At 40.3% G+C, this 18,926-nt stretch overlaps 1 protein-coding gene and 1 pseudogene across 8 annotated transcripts in view; both read left to right on the forward strand.

Moving 5' to 3' along the window:
• The first annotated feature begins 3,186 nt into the window (after positions 1-3,186).
• Positions 3,187-18,926, forward strand: part of PALLD (palladin, cytoskeletal associated protein) — a 407,453-nt gene continuing 391,713 nt past the window's right edge. For 7 of the 8 annotated variants that reach the window (XM_036315085.1, XM_036315088.1, XM_036315090.1 and 4 more), the window contains exon 1: positions 3,187-3,315. The gene's annotated coding sequence lies outside the window, so the exon portion shown is untranslated. The remainder of the gene's footprint in view (positions 3,316-18,926) is intronic. The other variant, XM_036315086.1, reaches the window with a different exon arrangement.
• Positions 15,122-15,883, forward strand: LOC118658487 (annotated as a pseudogene).

The following is an 18,926-nucleotide window of genomic DNA, read 5'->3' on the forward strand; positions in this document are numbered from 1 at the left end:
CCAACTAGATCCAAAGTCTTAATTGAAAAAGAGTGAATGAAGGATGGGCAGCTGAAACGTAAGCTCTTCAAAGGAGCAGAAAATTTCCTAAGAAGAAGTAATCATTTGGAAAATGAACTGAGACCCAGTGAAAGGGTCACTGACCTTACTTTGTAATCTTAGATGCACAAAAGGGGTATAAAAGTGCATAACAAACTATAACACTGCATTAATCACACCTTTAATATCAATTGAAAACTTGATATAATAATTTAAGAGCCTTGGCCAAGAAACAGTTATAAGGAAAATAACTTTTGTTTTTCAGATTCTTATAATATTTTTAAAACAAGCATGGTTTGCTGTACTACTCACCATATACCAGAAAAGTCACATTTCTTTATCTTTTTTAATAAAATTATATCTAGCTTTAAGGTCTTCCTGAGGACCACAGGCTATATTTTTTTTTTTTCTTCTTACAATGTTATCACTTTCCTGGTATCATAGCAAGATTTAGGAACCAGGCATTCCAGAGAAATGTGGGAGAGGCCTCCTTCTGGTCAGGCCAACATGAGCATCCTAAGATTCATGGTGAGGTTCCTGTTCTGACCCCATGGCCTGCTAGAAAGGAGAGGGATCCACCTCTTTCACTGCAGTTCCCAAGGTCACGATGCTGAATGCTCAGCAGCAGGCTTCTATGCCCAGACCCTGCTCAGTGTTATGGCCAATTATCAAACCCACCACTCCTCTGTCCTTCCTGGTTCCAATAATCCTATGCTGTCCCAAGCTGGACCAGCATCGTCCTGTAGAAGCACCATCCCCCATCTCCAGCAGATAATCCAATAATATATGATTTCAATCATCCATACAAATCAATGGCACATGCTGCTTTCAATTTTTCATTTCTTCAAAAGGTGTCCATTTTCTCCTGTAACAAAGGAGCACTAAACATAATGAAACTGGGCTATACTTCCTGGAAAGAGAAAGGGGAATCGTATTTTCATTCATTTGTGAATGACTACACAAAAACAAGAAAAGGTGAGTTACTAATTTCTAGAATATGTATCTTCCTGGGTATGTTTTAGTAAGAGAGAAATAGCAGCATGAGTGTGCGTGTCCTCAGCGCACAATTTAGGTGAGGTTGTAAAATGAACCTGGGATTTACAAGTTACTGCCTGGATGCAGTCTGGTCCAAAGAGGGGGGGAAAAAAAAACAACAAACTGATGGCTCTTACATAATTTTCCATTAATATAACAATAAAATCTGTTAGAACATTGAGATGAAAGTTGAGTCATATGCTTAGCACCCATTTATCTTAAATGTAATAATAATAATGTTAATATATTCATAGTTCCTATGGTATTTTTAACCACTTGCCTAATTAATCTCAGCAATGCTTTCCATAACTAAGGTAATATCATGCAGAGGTTACTTATTCCTAGAATCTCTTCCACATTCATTTTGACTTAGGATGAAACAGATGCCTTGCTTAATTTTTTATTATGAAATTTTTAAACATCATAGGTACAGATATCAATATAACAGACATTCACATCAATATCAAGATGTAGCAGATGTTACTATATTTCCATATTCCTATCATTACCATTTTTTAGGAAACTAGCACTAGATACATTTGAAGCCTCTGCTCCCTTCCCTGATCCAGGTCCCAGAAATTTCTCCCAGTGCCTCATCTTTTTCATCTTCTGTGCTCTTTAGATTAGAAACTGAGTCAACTCTAATGGTATTATCTAGACCAGTGGTTCTCAACCTTCCTAATGCCACGACCCTTTAATACAGTTCCTCATGTTGTGGTGACCCCCAAACCATAAAATTATTTTCATTGCTACTTCATAACTGTAATTTTGCTACTGTTATGAATCGTAATGTAAATATCTGATATGCAGGATGTATTTTCATTGTTACAAATTGAACATAATTAAAGCATAGTGATTAATCACAAGAACAATATGTAATTATATATGGGTTTTCCGATGGTCTTAGGCGACCCCTGTGAAAGGGTCGTTCGACTCCCAAACGGGTCGCGACCCACATGTTGAGAACCGCTGATCTAGACAAAGGAAGATGCACCACTTCATGTCCAAGTGAACTTACCAGGGAGGTTTTGTGTGTATGATTATTTTCTGCCCCTTAGATTTGGCTCTGCTAACTGACCTGTTCTTGTCATAGATACTTGTTACTTGGAAGTTCAAAATGTGAAAGTATGTTACAATGAGATTCTACAGAATAATAAAGGGGTTGTGAACAATTTTTTGCAACCATAAGAGGATCCATACTGGTCCTGAAAAATACTCACTCGCCATTTATTTATTTCTTCAACAAATATTTGTTGGATACTCATGATGGGACAGGCATTGGGCTAAGAACTCAATGCTGCAATGTGTGTAAAATCCATTCCCTGTATGTTTGTCTATTTAATCCTATTATGAACTATGTCTTTAATACACATCATAGTCATATAATAATTGTTAATTAACAATTTGAAGTTAAAAAAAAGCAGTGGACTCTTCACTCAGTTTGACAAGTGGCTAAATTTGTTAATAGTTGCTGGATTTACTATTTTAGGAGAATCTACCATATGACTCAAAGTTAAATGCACTGAGCTGAAAATTATAGTAAGAAAAGCATTCCTTATGAGCGTCACACTTCCTCCTGAGAACCGCTTACTGTACTTCCAATTGATTAAGAATATGTTAAAAAGAAAGGTGATGAATTTCAGACACAACGTCAGGGTGTAGAGCAGTGGTTCTCAACCTTGGCTGCACATCAGAATCCCCTGGGAATCTTTTTAAAATCCTGATTCCTGGGCCTCATCCTCCGGAAATTCTGTTTCTTTGTTACTAATGTTGTGGCCCCACCCCATAACAAAGAAACAGAATTTCCGGAGGATGAGGCCCAGAAATCAGGATTTTAAAAAGATTCCCAGGTGATTCTGATGTGCAGCCAAGGTTGAGAACCACTGGTGTAGAGGAATAAGAATAAATCCTGTGTTTATTAGATTCACAAAAAATTCTTTCTACCCTAAGCACCTTCAATTTCTAAGAACCCATCCCTCAGACCTGGGGTTGCCTCCCAGCTCACTGCTGGAATTCCTGATGGTGGCAGTCTGAGGAAACATGAGTTCAGTTACCAAATATAGTTGAGTGGAGTAAGAGGACAGATGCGATTCTGAGGCCACAGTTGCCTCACAGTGACCACGGACCAAGCAGTCTGTCATGAATAGGCAAGGCCAACCTCTGCTCCCCCAGAAAAGTGGAAATGCTCATCTGAACTACATCACCTTTTCAGAGTCTTCAAAGTAACCAAGGATTGAACAGGTCTGTAAGATGTATCCTAATATACTAACTAGGAGAGCAACATTTGTTAATTTAAAAAAAAATATGATAGCAGTTTGCCTAAAGATATAATACTACTTAGAAGCTGCCTTGATTTTTCTTTCATTTGGAGAGGGAAAGTAATGGGAATTTTGTCATCTTTTCAAAAACAGAATTTATAAGATTTATCTGTGTGCTTTATTTCTACCTTTGCCGTCAAATAATTGCATTCTCTATTAGAACCTTAAGCATGCTAAATTGCTGACACCAATACCAAAAGGATTAAATGTAATTATGGAACCAACATTTGTCAAGATTGTATATGTGTTTTGTTTACAGAATATAAGAATGCAGTTCATTTGAACCTCGCCCATACTTAAGCTAAATACCGATGGCTTAAATGATACACTTTAGCTTTTAGTAACATTTTAAGTTAATTACACTTTCAAGGGTTTTTTTAAATCAGTTGACAGTAATAGCAGACATTTTAAATTATATCTATGCATAAAGCTTACATATTTTTCTGGAAAGATAAAGCTTACTAAAAGAAACTATGATCTAGTAAAATGTAAACATCACAGTGTAAATTTATATCATGTTGTTTTAAATTACACATGAAATTATCTTGAATCCAATACATGAGGTTAATACAAAATGATTTCAGGTTCATAGTACCTTTTCAGATTTGCTAAAAATACTAATTGCCTTTTAGTATGAATAATGTGGTCTTGTGCCTGACAATATAATATTATTCAAAATCTACTTAATCATGTATGTGCAGAAATTCAATTCTTATCGCTTGATAAATATGCTTTCAATATTTTCTCTTCAAAGAAAGAACGTAAATGTCCACCTCAATTATTCAGATTTTTAAAATCTGAGTCTCTTTGACAAGTTATTGCTAACAGTAGAGAAGACCGAAGAGATTTGCAAGCTAACCGTTGCTCCGTAAATGCATGATTACATATTCCTAGAAAACAAATTAGTCCTCTCTCGTTCCAGTGTCCGATATGGATTAGGATCTATATCCTGGCGACTCTATAGTCAGTTCTATTTGAGCTTCTCTTGTTTTTTGCTAAAACTGAGGGTTGAAAAGGTCCTATAGCAACAGAGTATCTAGATTACGCTGGATAATTACAATTACTTAGATTTATCTCATTTTTTAAAAATGTAGAGAGGAAACATTAGTCAGGTTTCAAAATAAATCTGGCACCTTCTTAAGGATATACCGGCTGAAATCTACTTCCAAGGCAAGAGCCTCCACTTCGTTAATAATGTGTGCGTGGAGAATATCAAAGGGTATCAAGGTAACTAAGCTGCAGTCAGGAATTTAGGTCATCTAAAGTTCACGTTGTGTCCTGTTAAATTCCAGCAAAGAAAACAAAGATGGAGGAAAACAATTCTGATTGTAATTTGTAACTGTTAAATCATATTAGAGAATAGAGAAACAAATTTAGTAAATAGGTTTTGCATTTAGGTGGCAGGAATTAAGCCCTGAATGAAGACAACTGCAGTGGAAATGGATGACTTAAAAGTAAAAATCTAGATATTTGCAACTGATTCAATATGGTGGACAAAGATAATAACATGAAGAGGCTCCCAGGAATAACTGCAAACACCCTCTCTCTGTAAAATACTCTATATATGGCTGCTATGGGGCATTAAATGAGCTATTATATTATGGTCCTAAAACTGAGATAAAATATACTGATTTGGTGAGTATTGAAAACAGTAGAATAAATATGACATATCTCCCTGTAATAACAATTTACTTAAAGATTAATGAAAAAAGAAATCCGCATGTATTAATAAGAAATAAATTATAAAAATGTGCATTTCTGCATCTAATATGATTTTAGAAATGTTTTATGTTTGACGTTTGCTCTATGGGGCCCTTAGTGAAAAAGATCATCATAAATAAAAGAGGAAAGAAGAAAGAAAGGAAAGAGGAAGGGAGGGAGGAGGGAAGGAATAAAGACAATTTAGGTGATACAAACTATTTAACACTTCATGAAGCAGTATCTTTTCAGAGAACTGCCAAATAGGGCAAAAGGCAGGAAGCGTTTATAGGATAAAAAATAAAGGACGAGAAAAAGAAATTGGGAAACTATCTGGTTGGCTTGGGCCACCTCATTTGGGGTGAGAGGTCACAAGGAGTCAGTATAAAGCCCAGCTGGCTTGGCCTTTGGGATTGGCTGACTGGATAAACTGCTTCTGGTCAAGCAGAGCATTAACAAGGACATGAGAGTTATCTCTAAGTTCATGGGCCAGGGTAGCTCCATCCTGGGTCTTACAGTGGTTCTCAACCTTCTGGCCCTTCAAATCCAGTTCCTCATGTTGTGACCCAACCATAAAATTATTTTCGTTGCTACTTCATAACTGTAATGTTGCTACTGTTATGAATCGTAATGTAAATATCTGATATGCAGGATGGTCTTAGGCAACCCCTGTGAAAGGGTCGTTTGACCGCCAAAGGGGTCGTGACCCACAGGTTGAGAACCGCTGGTCTAGAGACCGCCCGTGATTCTAAAACAAGAGGAAAAAAAGTTTAAAAACTTTTCAACTTTGGTTTTCATAGTTTAGGGTTTATTTTTAAATGGTCTTAGCATTGAATCATTGTACCAACAGTTTTTACTACTATTTTAGTAGTTGTTTGAGTATGAAAATAAACAAATAAAATTACTAAATTTAAAATCACTCCTAATTTTAGCTCCCCCCCCCCAAAGAATGAGAAATAAAAAACAAAAGTTTCTCCTAAGTGTCCCACCCATCAACCCTGCCCCTGCTTAAGCCCCATCATAGAAGTAGTAAGCATTAATTGTTTGGTGCATGTTTTTCCAACCTTTTTCATGTATTTATTCCTAACCATATATACATTTTTAAATGCCTATTGAAATGGTACTATCTGGACTCTCTTAAGTCCCTGGCCCATGGGGTATGGGATATTGTGTGATACTTGGTGTCTGTCAGCCTTTCAGTAACATCACTTTTTCTTTCAAAATTTTCAATGTCTCTACAGTGTATTTCACAAACAGATGGCAAAACTTGCCCCATTATCTAACAATGGTTTTGAAAAAACAACTGTGTGGTTAAATATAGGTTTCAACCCTAATTCTACCATTCCCTGACAGCTCAACTTTGTCCAAATCACTGAACATGTTTATGCTATAGTTTGGGTACTGGGAATAATAACAATGAAAATAATGTCTACCCCATCAATTGTTCTGAGAATCAAATAATTTACTATAGGCAATTAAACCAGGCAATTCGTAATTCAGAAGCTGTTGCATAGTAAGTCTCAGGGAGGCTAGCTTTTATTGTTGTAATTGAGTTCTTTCTACAAGACTGCTGCTATTTCTTGTGCGTGTGCCTTGTCTTCCCCAAGTTCTTCCCAAGTCAGGGAAATATTGGACATTTCAACAGCCTGTAGTGCCCTGCCTCACAGGGATCACAGAGGGCATGACCCACGGTATGTTTTTACTGGCAAAAGAGAGGATTACCCTGGATATCACAGATCTGGTTTTTATAATCATCCTCAACAGTCAGCAACTCTCAAAGCAAATGCTATTCATGTCTAAATCTGCCTCTCTATCTTTTCTATTATTTGTATATTTGCATATGTATGTGAATTTTATACGACACATTACATATTCAGGAACTCAAAAATAAATGTTTTCCCAACTACTAGGATAACAATGCCAAGACAATGTTTGATAAAATTTTTATGTCACAATGTGTGATATACATACTGAATATAAAATAGTCATTGAAAACTTACATGTTCCATATTCCATAGTAGAACATGAGTCCAACAAAATTCAGATTATATACAATTAGAAATAATCTATAAATTAAGTGGCATAAAATTCCTTAAGAATAAAATATGCACAATGTTTCAACAAAATAGGTGACCATGAAATTTTACATTTGAAGCGATATTTGCTTAGGATAAGCCAAGATGCGGATAAGCTTCCTGTGGAAGTTCAAGGTGGAAGGGAGCCTGAACTGCCTCACAGTACTTGCCGGCCCTCCCAAACTTTTGCTTCACCTCATGTTTGCAGGGAATATAGTCAATAATATCATAATAACTTTATACAGCACCAGATGGTTACCAGACTTGTGGTGATCACATTGTAAGGTATAGAAAGGTTAAATCACTATGCTATACACCTGAAACAAATACAATATTGTGTGTCAACTGTACTTTAATTAAAAAAACAACAACAAAAGATTGAGTTTGGCATTATGCATAAATGTCAAAATTCACCTGCAATAATTTGCCTTCATAAGACCATGAGGACACCTACAACTGCCTCCATGTTACCATCCAAGAACCTAAAGCAGGTATAACTCTCAATATCAAATACCAGTTCTATTTTTCTCCATCATCTGCCATGATTCAGATACTTTGCTAAGCACTAGCCATACAAAGACTGTTGGTTGCAGCTCCTGCTTTCAAGGTGTTCACAGTCTAATGGAAAAGGGGCTCTCTAAACCCATATTTATAATTCAGTTAGATGCTTGGGTCCAACCCCAGCGGGTCCAGGGGTTCCCAAAGGTGTGGATGGAGTCGGTGAAGAAGGAATGACACGGAGACAGCGTTCAGTTGATCAGCAGCCTAGCCAGGATCTCCAGCCAAGTTCTGGTCTGGATCTCCAGCAAAGTTCTGGTTAGGATCTCCAGCCAGGTTCTGTGTCCATGTTCTCTTGCTAGGTTCTCCAGCCAGGTTCTGCTGCCAAGTTCCCTCGCTAGGTTCTCCAGCCAGGTTCAGTTACCCTGTTCTAGTCAGGTTCTCTTGCCAATTTCTGTAGTCAGGTTCAGTCCAAGATCTTTTGCCATGTTCTCTCGCTAGGTTCTGTCTCTAGGTTCTGAGGCCAGTTTCTGTCCAGGAACTTTTGCCATGTTCTCTCCAGCGAAGTTCTTCTGTCTCTAGAGAACGTTCTGTGGAGGTTCTGTGCCTAGGTTCTGTCTCTCTTGGTTCTGTATTCTAAGTTCTGTGTCTTGCTGTCTTATTACATCTGTATTTATACCAGTTGATTCAATCCTATCAATCTCTATTACAAAGGTTAGGGCGTTTCTTATCTCCATTACAGGGAGTAAAGATTATGTAGCTTAAGCATGATTGTTCATAGTTAAAGTGATTAATTACCCACCTGGCACTAGTTAAGAGGTTTTATTCCCTCCCTAACTTCAGGGGAAAATCCCTACTTGGGGAAACAACCAAGAAGGTGAGCAAACATATTAAGAACAGTATGCCATATATGCCAGGTCCCTTGAAACAGCAAGGATGGACCGGCTCCCGGCAGTCAGATGACTTATAATAAATACTGTGCAAAGTGCCATGTTCAGAGGAAGGAGCAGATTAATGCTGACTTGGGAATCGTAGAAAGCACCCAAAAGAAGTGAAATTAAGTAAAGAAGTAAAGTTTTCAAGGATGAACTGGGATTTGAAACACAGAAACAGAGGGGAGGACAAAAGAAACAGCATGTGCAAAGCATGAAGACATGAAAGAACACGGCATGTTCAAGGACTGACTGACAAGTAGACCAGTGAGGCATGACTGAAACATGGGTCAGAATGACAATGGAATATGAGGCTGGAGAGCCTACATCAGAGCAAATCGCCCAGAGGCACACAGATGACCTGCATATGCTGCTTTAGACCTTCTCTCATCAGCCCAGTGGGGGGGTGGGGGGCGGGTAGGCACGGGGACTACTGGGGGAAAAGTACCAAAGGAGTGACATGACCAAATTTGCAAATATGATCATTCCTCCCATTTCAGATATACAGTTATTTGTTTAAACTATTTTAATAGCAATTATCATGTTCCTCCTTGTGTTTGTCATTTTTACTCTTGTCTAATCCCTCTAATCTCTCCTACTGGATAATAACATCATTAAAGGAGACAGACTATGCCTGGCTCATCTCTGCCCTCCGTGACGCTTCCCTTGCACCTCGTAAGTGATAAAACAGTGGTTCAACCGAGTTCATGTTCCACTTATCATTCCAGAAAAGGCAAGTGGCAGAAAGAAAGAATGACTCTAAAATGAGCAGAGCCAAAGAAGAGCCATTTCTCCCCTGGTGAAGAAGCTAGAACTACACAAATTTCAAGAAATTAGAAAATAGTTGCTGCTTATAAGAGTTTTAGGGGAAGTGACAATTGGGCTAAATTATTAATGATGAAGATGATGAAGACCCAGAGGAGAAGAAGACTAAGAAATGAGTTTCCAGGCGATTCAAATTTCTTAGAAGAGGGTAGAGGGAAGGGGCACAAAAGTTTTAAAGATGTAGGAAAATATTCCTCCTCAAAATTTCAAAATCTTACAATTCCACTTGCTAAAATGGAACACTTAAATGTTTTGGGCATCTACCGCCCTTCCTCTTTACTCATTAAAGACTGAATAACTAGCTCTTTCTTAATGTATTTCATTTCTGCCTCTATCACACCAGCCTAGAATTGCCCAAAGCACTGTTTGAAATAAAACATGAAATCTCAGGGAAATAATGATGATGTTTGCAGTATTTCTTTTGATAATGATCTTTTTATTTGGGGGGTGTTGACTGACACAGAAATCTCTGACGCACAATTTTCCAGTGAGTGTGGGCCACCTGTAAACCTCCCTTGTCCACACATTGAATGAGTATTTTCCCTAGACGACATGCATGTTCTAGCAGCAATAGCTGGGTTGTAAATTAAACCCAAACCATATATGCCATAGAGCTATTTTTTTTTTCACTATGCAAGCAGTTTTTAAGCTACACCTAATCCTGACAACTGGATCCCATCAGATGGCGCCCCTTTAAACCCAAAATGTAAGTTAATAAGCAGGTGATTTAATCTGCCTCCGGCAAACACTCCCTATTTAAAAGAAGAACTGGAAATTGCTTCATCATTCAGAATTTTGCTAAGCTTCCTCATGTAATGTTTTTCATGAAGTTTTAAGACGTATCAGATTATGTTCACTTTACATGAAATATAATTAATAGCAGAACTCTGATTTCTGGCCCACAACTTAATTAGTCTGATATATTGCTTAGAGTGCTTGGTTGTTAGAACGATAATTCAATGGTAGTAAACTGTGTGGTTAAGATCATGAGCTCTGGAGTCACTGTCTGGGTGTGAATCATGGCTTTTTCTTACATTTTCTGCCTCAGTTTCCTTCTTTCTAAACTGGAGCATATTGTGAGAATTTGAAATGAAACAATCTACAAACTACATAGTGGCTCTTGATACAATGCCTGCCTCGTGGTTCGCTGTTCATTGTTAGCCATTATCATTGTCATGATCATCATTATTAGTGCTTGTGTGTTATATGAATTCATTAAGAAGCTGATGTTCCATAGCAGGGTTTGGCAAACTTTTTTCTGTAAAAGTCTGGGTAAATATTTTAGGCTTTGTCGATCATACAGTCTCTGTAGCAACTACTCAACTCTGACACTGTTCCACAAAAAGAGTCAAAGATAGCCATACTCTAAATTCAGTCAGAAGTCAAAAGGTTCTGCCTCTAAAATGATCCAGTCAGACATTTCGTTGTCTTAATACATCCTTCCAGATCAATCATTTTCATTTTACCTTTTTTTGTTTTCACTATGTCTTTAGTCTCTTCATCTCTTTATATTCAAATTCCTACCTATGAATTCCAATCCAGCATAGATTTTAGAACCCACCCCTGTCTTGCAATATTTTCAACAGTCTTGTCTACTTCCTTTCCATCTTACCTATGTGCCAATACCTGGGTGATCTACCTCCATATCCGCACCGGGACTGCTGAGCTCTGGTGGAGGGAAGTGCCTGATCACACAGATTAATGACACTACAAATACATTACATCTAATTTCAAATAACCCCTCACCTATATATCCTTAAGGGAGAAATTGTCTCCTGTCCCTATAAATTTCCAAATGCACAGAAGCCTCAAGATAGGATCTCTCTTTCTTTCAATTACAAATCTCTCTCTCTCTCTCTCTCTCTCTCTCTCTCTCTCTCTCTCTCTCTCTCTCTCTCTCATATGCTATATTACTTCTCTCTTTTTCTCTCTCCAACATGCTATATTACTTCTCTTCTTTGACAATGGAAGAACTGTCCCCTTCCAACCTGAAGCCATCTCTCTCTATATATAAAAGATTAATATACTAAGTGTCCATCCGACTGGTAGCTATGATGCACATTGACCACCAGGGGGAAGATGCTCAACACAGGAGCTGCCAAGCTGCAGTGACTTGGCAGCAGCAGTTCTCGGGTGACGCACCCCGGAACCAGAGAGGTGGGAACCCGATTCCTCACAGGGCCGCACAATTCCACCTATTGCTAGGACACTGTCGGTCCCGAATCTGGTTTACTGAACACTTGCATTTGCGTTCCACACCCTGTACAACAGCAACTTTGCAGAGTGCCCTCACGCACTCCAGGACCCCTCTGGGGATGTCGGAGAGCTGGTTTCAACCAGATCCCCGCAGGCCAGGCTGAGGGACCCCAGCTGCCAGAGGAACCCCGCTCACCCTTCAAGCCATGGCGCCACTCCAGGTGCTGCCGGCTGGCCAGAGAGGGACCACAGGAGGTTGGCTCCAGGGTGGGTCTGGCCCGTTTAGCCCAGTCCTGCCCCACTGGGGGGAGCAGGCCTAAGTCAGCAATTAGACATCCCCTAAGGGGTCCTAGACTGTGAGAGGGCACAGGCACAGGGGGGAGGACTCCCCCTCCCCCCCGCACACAAATGTCATGCACCGGGCCTCTAGTGGGCTAATAATTCCCAAACCAGCTCTGTTTTCCCTTCTCGGGGCTCTGGACCACTATCTCAAATTGCCTTCCAGTATCAGCACCAGAGTTCCAGAGTGCCCTCAGATGTGAAAAGTGCAAGTCAAAATTAAGCTGCTTTTTTTTCTTCAAAACTTGCTCCCCCCTTGTATTGAGTTATTGGCACCATCCACCCCATTGTCTGAGTAAGAAATCTATAATCCTGCCTCTGCATCATCTCTTCGTTCAATCAATCGTCAACTTCTGTCCTTTCTATTGTCTATGAATTGGTTGAATCCTCTGTTTTCCGCCTCAGTGTCACCTGTTCACACTTCCATCATCTTTTTTATCTACTATCAATTGTGTTCCTTAGTTGCGAACAACAGAAATATTATTTGGCCAACTTGAGTGCAAAGAGATTTATTAATAGGAGTTGTGGCAACTCACAGAATGAATCCAGGAATCTATGCAGGAGGCAAGACCGCAGAGCTGTGCCACAAAAGGGCTCCTGTGTGGCTATCCCTGCTGCCAAAGCTGAAGAGTTCACACCACAGCTTCCATCTCCAACCCTGGATACCCCCCTGCACAGCTGCCACTGCTGCCCTGAACACTCCGTGGTGCTGCCTCTGCTGTCACCATGTGTGTCCAGCTGTCAGAAAGGTTTCACCAGGGATCCTGCTTCCAAGTCCAAGAGATGGATGCAGTTAATTGCCAAGTCCAGGCCATGTGCCAAGACTTATGCCCAGGTTCCAAGGTGCTGGGGAAGCAAATATTTGGAGATTTTACATCCCGTTCCGATACAGAAACTCAGTTTCTCACTGAGGCTCTTAATATGAGGAATTATCCAAAACTAACAAGGTTCAGATGGTGGGCAATCAAAAATAAAACAGTGAGAAACACACACAACCCCTAACTACTACAGACGCCTCCTCTTCCCCTCACTCTGTCTCCTGCTCAGGCTCCAATCAATATTGTTTCTTAATTGCAACTCTGGGATGTTTTTCACAGTCTTCCTTTGTCTCCTAACTGTGCATAGGATAAAATTCAAGCTCTTCGCATGGCTTCAGGCCCTCTCTGACCCATTCCTGCTTTCTAACCTCATCTCTGGCTATTTTCCCCATCTCCAGGTGATTGCTGTTTAACGGAACCTCTCTGAGTTATCTGAGTCTACCATACTTTCTCGGGGATGCAAGACTGTACATTCAGGCCCTGCATAAGGGCATTTTGGTCCATGACAGACCCCGAAGAGGTCCCATAGGACTAAAATGGAGCTGAAAATTTTCTATGGCCTAGTGATGAGGAAAGCTGTCATAAAGTCTTAGTGTTGTAGCTTTAAGGCATTACTGTTTTTCCCAGGATCTCAGTCAACCAGTAGTAATTGGCTAGAAATGCCTGGGGCACTCACCTGGGCCCCATAAGCTTCCCACAGACATCTGTTCTTTCCAAGCACATTATACCTGGCTCTAGCCTGGTGGGGGGGGGGGGGCGGTTCAAAGACATTTATTTATATATTTTTTAACCCTCATCTGAGGATATTTTTCCATTGATTTTTAGAGAGAGTTGAAGGGAGGGGAAGAGACAGAGAGAGAAACATCAATGTGAAAAAGACATAATTGATTGCCTCCTGCATGCACCCCGACCAGGGGATCGAGTCTGCAACCCAACTACATGCCCTTGACCCTTGACCGGGAATCAAACCCAGGACCCTTCAGTCTGTGGGCGAAGTCTCTATCCACTGAACCAAATGGGCTAGGACCCCTGTAGTTCTTATTACGACTGCAAGACACCCTTCTGTGATAAACTATTAAGAAACTTAGAAGAAAAAAGAGTTTATGACTTAGAGGGGCACAAAGCCAGTTCTTAAATAGAGGGCTGGGGCGAGGGGGGAATGATTTGGGGGTGGGTGCCTAGGGTTTGGAGCACTCACTCTTTATTGGTGACTTTAAAACATCAGGGCAAGAATTTAAAGCATCGGAAGAACAACAACAAAAAAAGCAACCCAGATGGTCAGTTATCGAATTCAGCCAACAACTAAAACAAAGGCGCCTCAGTCACAGGAGGAGGCACCTGGCTCTTCATCTAGTCCTGTGGCTGTTGTTCATTCCAGATACCCTTTGTTGAAGCACATGCCTCTCTGAGAAGGATGCCTCTTCGAGGACAAAGGTGTCCTCAGCAACTTCCACATGTGTGTGTATATACATAAGGGAAGGCCTGTTTCTTTAAGAACTTTTCATGGAACAGCAAGAAACACCAGGAGCATGTGCCTCGTTAAGGAGCCCGCACCAGCTGAAATTAGTAAAACTGGCGGTTCATGGACAAGAAGGCCTGCCACATGACAGTGTACTGTGAGGCATGGTGGACATCAACACACATCACACTAGGGCAGTGGTAGGCAAACTGCGGCTCGCAAGCCACATGCGGCTCTTTGGCCCCTTGAGTGTGGCTCTTCCTAAGCCTCAGGAGTACCCTAATTAAGTTAATAACAATGTTACCTACCTATACAGTTTAAGTTTAAAAAATTCGGCTCTCGAAAGAAATTTCAATCATTGTACTGTTGATATTTGGCTCTGTTGACTAATGAGTTTGCCGACCACTGCACTGGGGGGAAAACCAGAACTATTTCCAAGGTCATCCCCGATGACACAGGGTCACGTCCGTGCTGCGTCTGGAATGACAAAAATGTATACACACTTTAACAGCTGATAACTCACTTAATTTTCAATCCTTTTCAGGTTTAACTAATTTGAAATAATGGGTAAAGCCTGACTAAGCTTTGAACAAAAAAAATTTATCCCAAAGTGCCACCAGACTATTTATTATGGGGACACAGAAAAGATAAAGTTTATGGTACAAAACCGGCGACAGTCAACGAATGCCACACAAAAAAATGAACAAAATTATTCTTGATGTTTGTGATTCCATTGCTTTGGTTTATCAGCAGTGCCTTGACCAAAACAAACAAACAAACAAAAATTTCTGTAAATGCTTTTAAATTTGGAAAATGAACTGTATGTTAATAACACTGACTTTATAATCATTCAAAGTGTGTATACATTTTTGGGACCTCCTGTATCGACATGGTCTTTTGTACCTCATGCCGGACTCAAACCCAAAACCACCTTCCCTGGGTTTACTACTTACACACTGGTACTGCCCGCACTGGGCATTGCACTCCTGCCGAGGAAGATAAAAAGCTCCAGGATGTGGTCCACACCCTGCCGCAATCCAAGGGGACCCCAAAGCTGCAGGTGCTGGAAAGCAAAGTCATGGTCTCCCCAGACAGGCCGTGCAAAGAGGGCATCAGGGTGCACAGGACTCTGCGGCTGAGCCGCCGCTTCATCGATTGCTTCCCAGGATCCTTTGTGACCCAGGCGTGCTGCAGCTGCAGCGCCTCTGAGGCTGCACACGCTGCCACCGCCCAGTGGATAAGTAGGCACTTCCAGATGCGCAAGGACATGAAGCCCCGCCTTCTAGCAAGGCCATTTTCCATGGAGACATTACTGTGCCATATTGCACAGGCAGAAGCAAAAAGGGAAAACGGCTCCACTCTTAATACCATCTTGGCCCCTTCCGGAGGAGCTGAGGGTTGCAGAGCTGCGGCAGGGGAGGCGGCTGTTGGAGGCTGGCCTCTACTCTTCTGGCAGCCGCCAGCAACAGCGATGTGGCGGATGGGAAGAAAAAGCCTCAGAAGAAAAAAGTTGCAATTGGAGACTTCAGACAGAAGGTGCCAGATCTACCGGTGCTTGTGATATCTGTCCACGGTGGAACAGGAGGATAAAAATGCGATTGTGCTCTGCCAGGGGTGTGCTCTGTGCCCCGTTGTCCCTTCTAGATGCTAACATAGCACTTTGTTCTCTCGCCACAGCACTTGACACACTACTAAAGCATACATGTTTATTACTTATTTGCGTCCTTTATAGACTATTAAGTTCAATGAGGGCAGAAACCTTGTCTTTTCCAAATTATATCTGAGTGCCTAGCACACTGCTTGGCATGTCCTCCTAGATACTCCACAAACATATCTTGAATGGGGAATTCTCTTCTATGTGGTCTATCTATTCCAGAGTCTGTTTCAAAAGTTAATCACTTCAGAATCAAAGGTTTTGTTCTCAATATTTACCTGGACTTTCAGCTTAGCTCCAGGTGCGGTTGACACAAAATCGTTAGATAGGACAAGGGTCTCAAGGTTTGGGCCATCCTTACTAAAGGCTATTTTTGCTAAAAGTGAAAAGGTAACACGGTATTTTGCAGACCAGCTGTAAACCAGATAAGCTGAAAGGAACACAACCTGATAAGTGTAACCAACTTCAAAAAGAAGAAATCAACACGCAATTGACCAAATAGTGTATACCAACAATGGCTAAGCCTCCTTCTGGGAGGCAGAGGTGTGGATATGAATTCCTTGTCTCCTTTACTTGCTGCAAGAAAATTAAACTACCTTGTGACAACCATGTCTTGATTTTTAATAGAGCACCCCAAGTGGTGGACCCCTTGAGTTCAGTACTAAAATGTTCCCCAATCTCTATCAGTACTGAGTTCGGTAGAAAAAAAATGGATGAAAACAAAACATACTCAAATATTCAAAATACATTGAATATAGCTATTCTCCATAATAGGCTATATTTAACGAATTATTGAGGAATCAGAACGGTTCCATTGGGGAACACAGACTGAACAAAGGAATCAGAGTAATGTTTGGGTTGATAAAGAGGCGGGCAATGATGAGACCACTCTAATGGATTTATAAGATTTACTTGGACAACAGTGGGAAATTTGGTTCAGTGGGTAGAGTAGGACTAGAATGTAGAGAATCTCATAATTCAGGCTCAACCAAGTGAGTCATCTTTCTAAGTGGACATCTAAGATGCAAGTGTAACATTCAACTAAAGGAGATATAGTAGGTTCCTAATGAGCTTTAGGATCTCTGGTTACAAACCTTCTGCTGAATTAGTAGATTCCTTGAATCATCCTTATGTGGCAGCAGGTCCTCGAGGTGCATTTCTGGGACCTTCTATGTAATGCTTTTTGAGATTAGGGACTTTCAGGGGCCAAAAAAATGCAAGCTGACTCTCTTGGGTCATGTGAGAGAAAATAACATTACACTTAATAAAAGAAAATCTCATTACTCTAGGCCAATGGTTCTCAACCTTGGCTGCACATTAGAATCATCTGGGAATCTTTTTAAAATCCTGATTTCTGGGCCTCATCCTCCGGAAATTCTGTTTCGTTGTTATGGGGTGGGGCCACAACATTAGTAACAAAGAAACAATTTCCGGAGGATGAGGCACAGAAATCAGGATTTTAAAAAGATTCCCAGGGGATTCTAATGTGCAGCCAAGGTTGAGAACCACTGCTCTAGGCAGAATCCCTAGATGGGAAATTGCTTCTAAACAAGCAGTTCCATTCTAGCCTCACAAGGCATACTTAACTTCTGAGAACGAATGTCTCACCAAGTTCACTCCCACCCAGCTTACCCAGTTGAGTTTCACCACACCCAGCAAGCCTCCTTTTATTGATTTCCAGACTCAACTGTGAGGCAAAATTACTTAGGAAAAAGACTAGTTTATTGATTTTTGGAGAGAGGAAGGGATAAGAGAGCAACATCGATGCAACATCAATCGGATCCCTCTGGGCATGCCCTCTACAGTGGATCGCCCCACAATCCAGGCATGTGCCCTGACCTGGAATCCAACTAGCAACTTCTTAGTGCATGGGATGATGCCCAACCAACTGAGCCACACCATCCAGGCCAAGTTTTCTAGGTCTTCCCTCTATCATTCTATGAACAATATGTAGAAAAAGGGCAGTACACTTAGAGTAATGAGAGAGTCACTCCCTCACAATATTTAGTTCAAAATGCAGTGGAAGTTAAATTGATGCCCAATTATTTGGCAGGTGTCGAAACACCTTTTATTTAATGCTGGTAACATTCCTATTCAGGGCACATAGTTCTCTCACATGTCTTTGACAGTAAGATAGGCTCGCATAGCAACCAAGCTCTTTTCCTTTGACACCCTAACCAAATTCTAGGTTATTTATATATTATTTGTTTAATGTATTCTCCAATCCCCCATCTTTACCATACCACATGACTTTTACCTCTTTAAATATAAGGATTGTGTTAGCCATCTGGATCAAGGGTCGGCAAACTTCAGCTGCTATACCAAAGCCATCCTACCATCTGTATTTGCATGGCCTGCAAACTAAGAATATTTTTACATTTTTAAACTGTTATAAAAAAATCAAATTCAAAAGAAAAATAATGTGTTTGGCACGTAAAACATAAAATTCAAATATTAGTGTCCATAAATAAAGTTTTATTGCCACACAGTCATGCTTATTTACTTATGTATTTCTATGGCTGTTTTGATATTCCAATGTCAAATTTAAGGAGTTACAATAGAGATGGTACAGTCAAAAGTATTTACTATCTGGCTTTTACAGTTTGCCAATCCCAGTTAGAGCATGACTACACCTCTAGCGCCTGAAACTTTATAAGTGATTATTAACTATGTGTTAAATTAACTGTTGAATTAGTGAATATGAAAGCACATGGCTGAACAAAGAAAAGGATGAAACAATAAGGTTTCAAATATTTCATTGAAAGCTTAAAATAAATGAAGATTGGAATCAAAATGTACTTTGTGGTTATTTTATAAACAGGGTCAAATTTACTAAAAATATCAGTAAGTTACTAATCTCCTAACATTAACATAATTAGAGTTTTCATAAGGCCTATATAGGAATGGGAAGGGAAGGAGGCTCTGAGAATGCCCTATTACACTCATAGTCACTTATAGCGCCTACTATAAATACCATCTTCTTGAATTATTCAATGCTGGTTAGTAACATACTCAATATTCACTTGCAGGGCAAATATTA

Source organism: Myotis myotis, unplaced genomic scaffold (genome assembly GCF_014108235.1).
Source record: "Myotis myotis isolate mMyoMyo1 unplaced genomic scaffold, mMyoMyo1.p scaffold_m19_p_6, whole genome shotgun sequence".
NCBI classification, from domain to species: Eukaryota; Metazoa; Chordata; class Mammalia; order Chiroptera; family Vespertilionidae; genus Myotis; species Myotis myotis.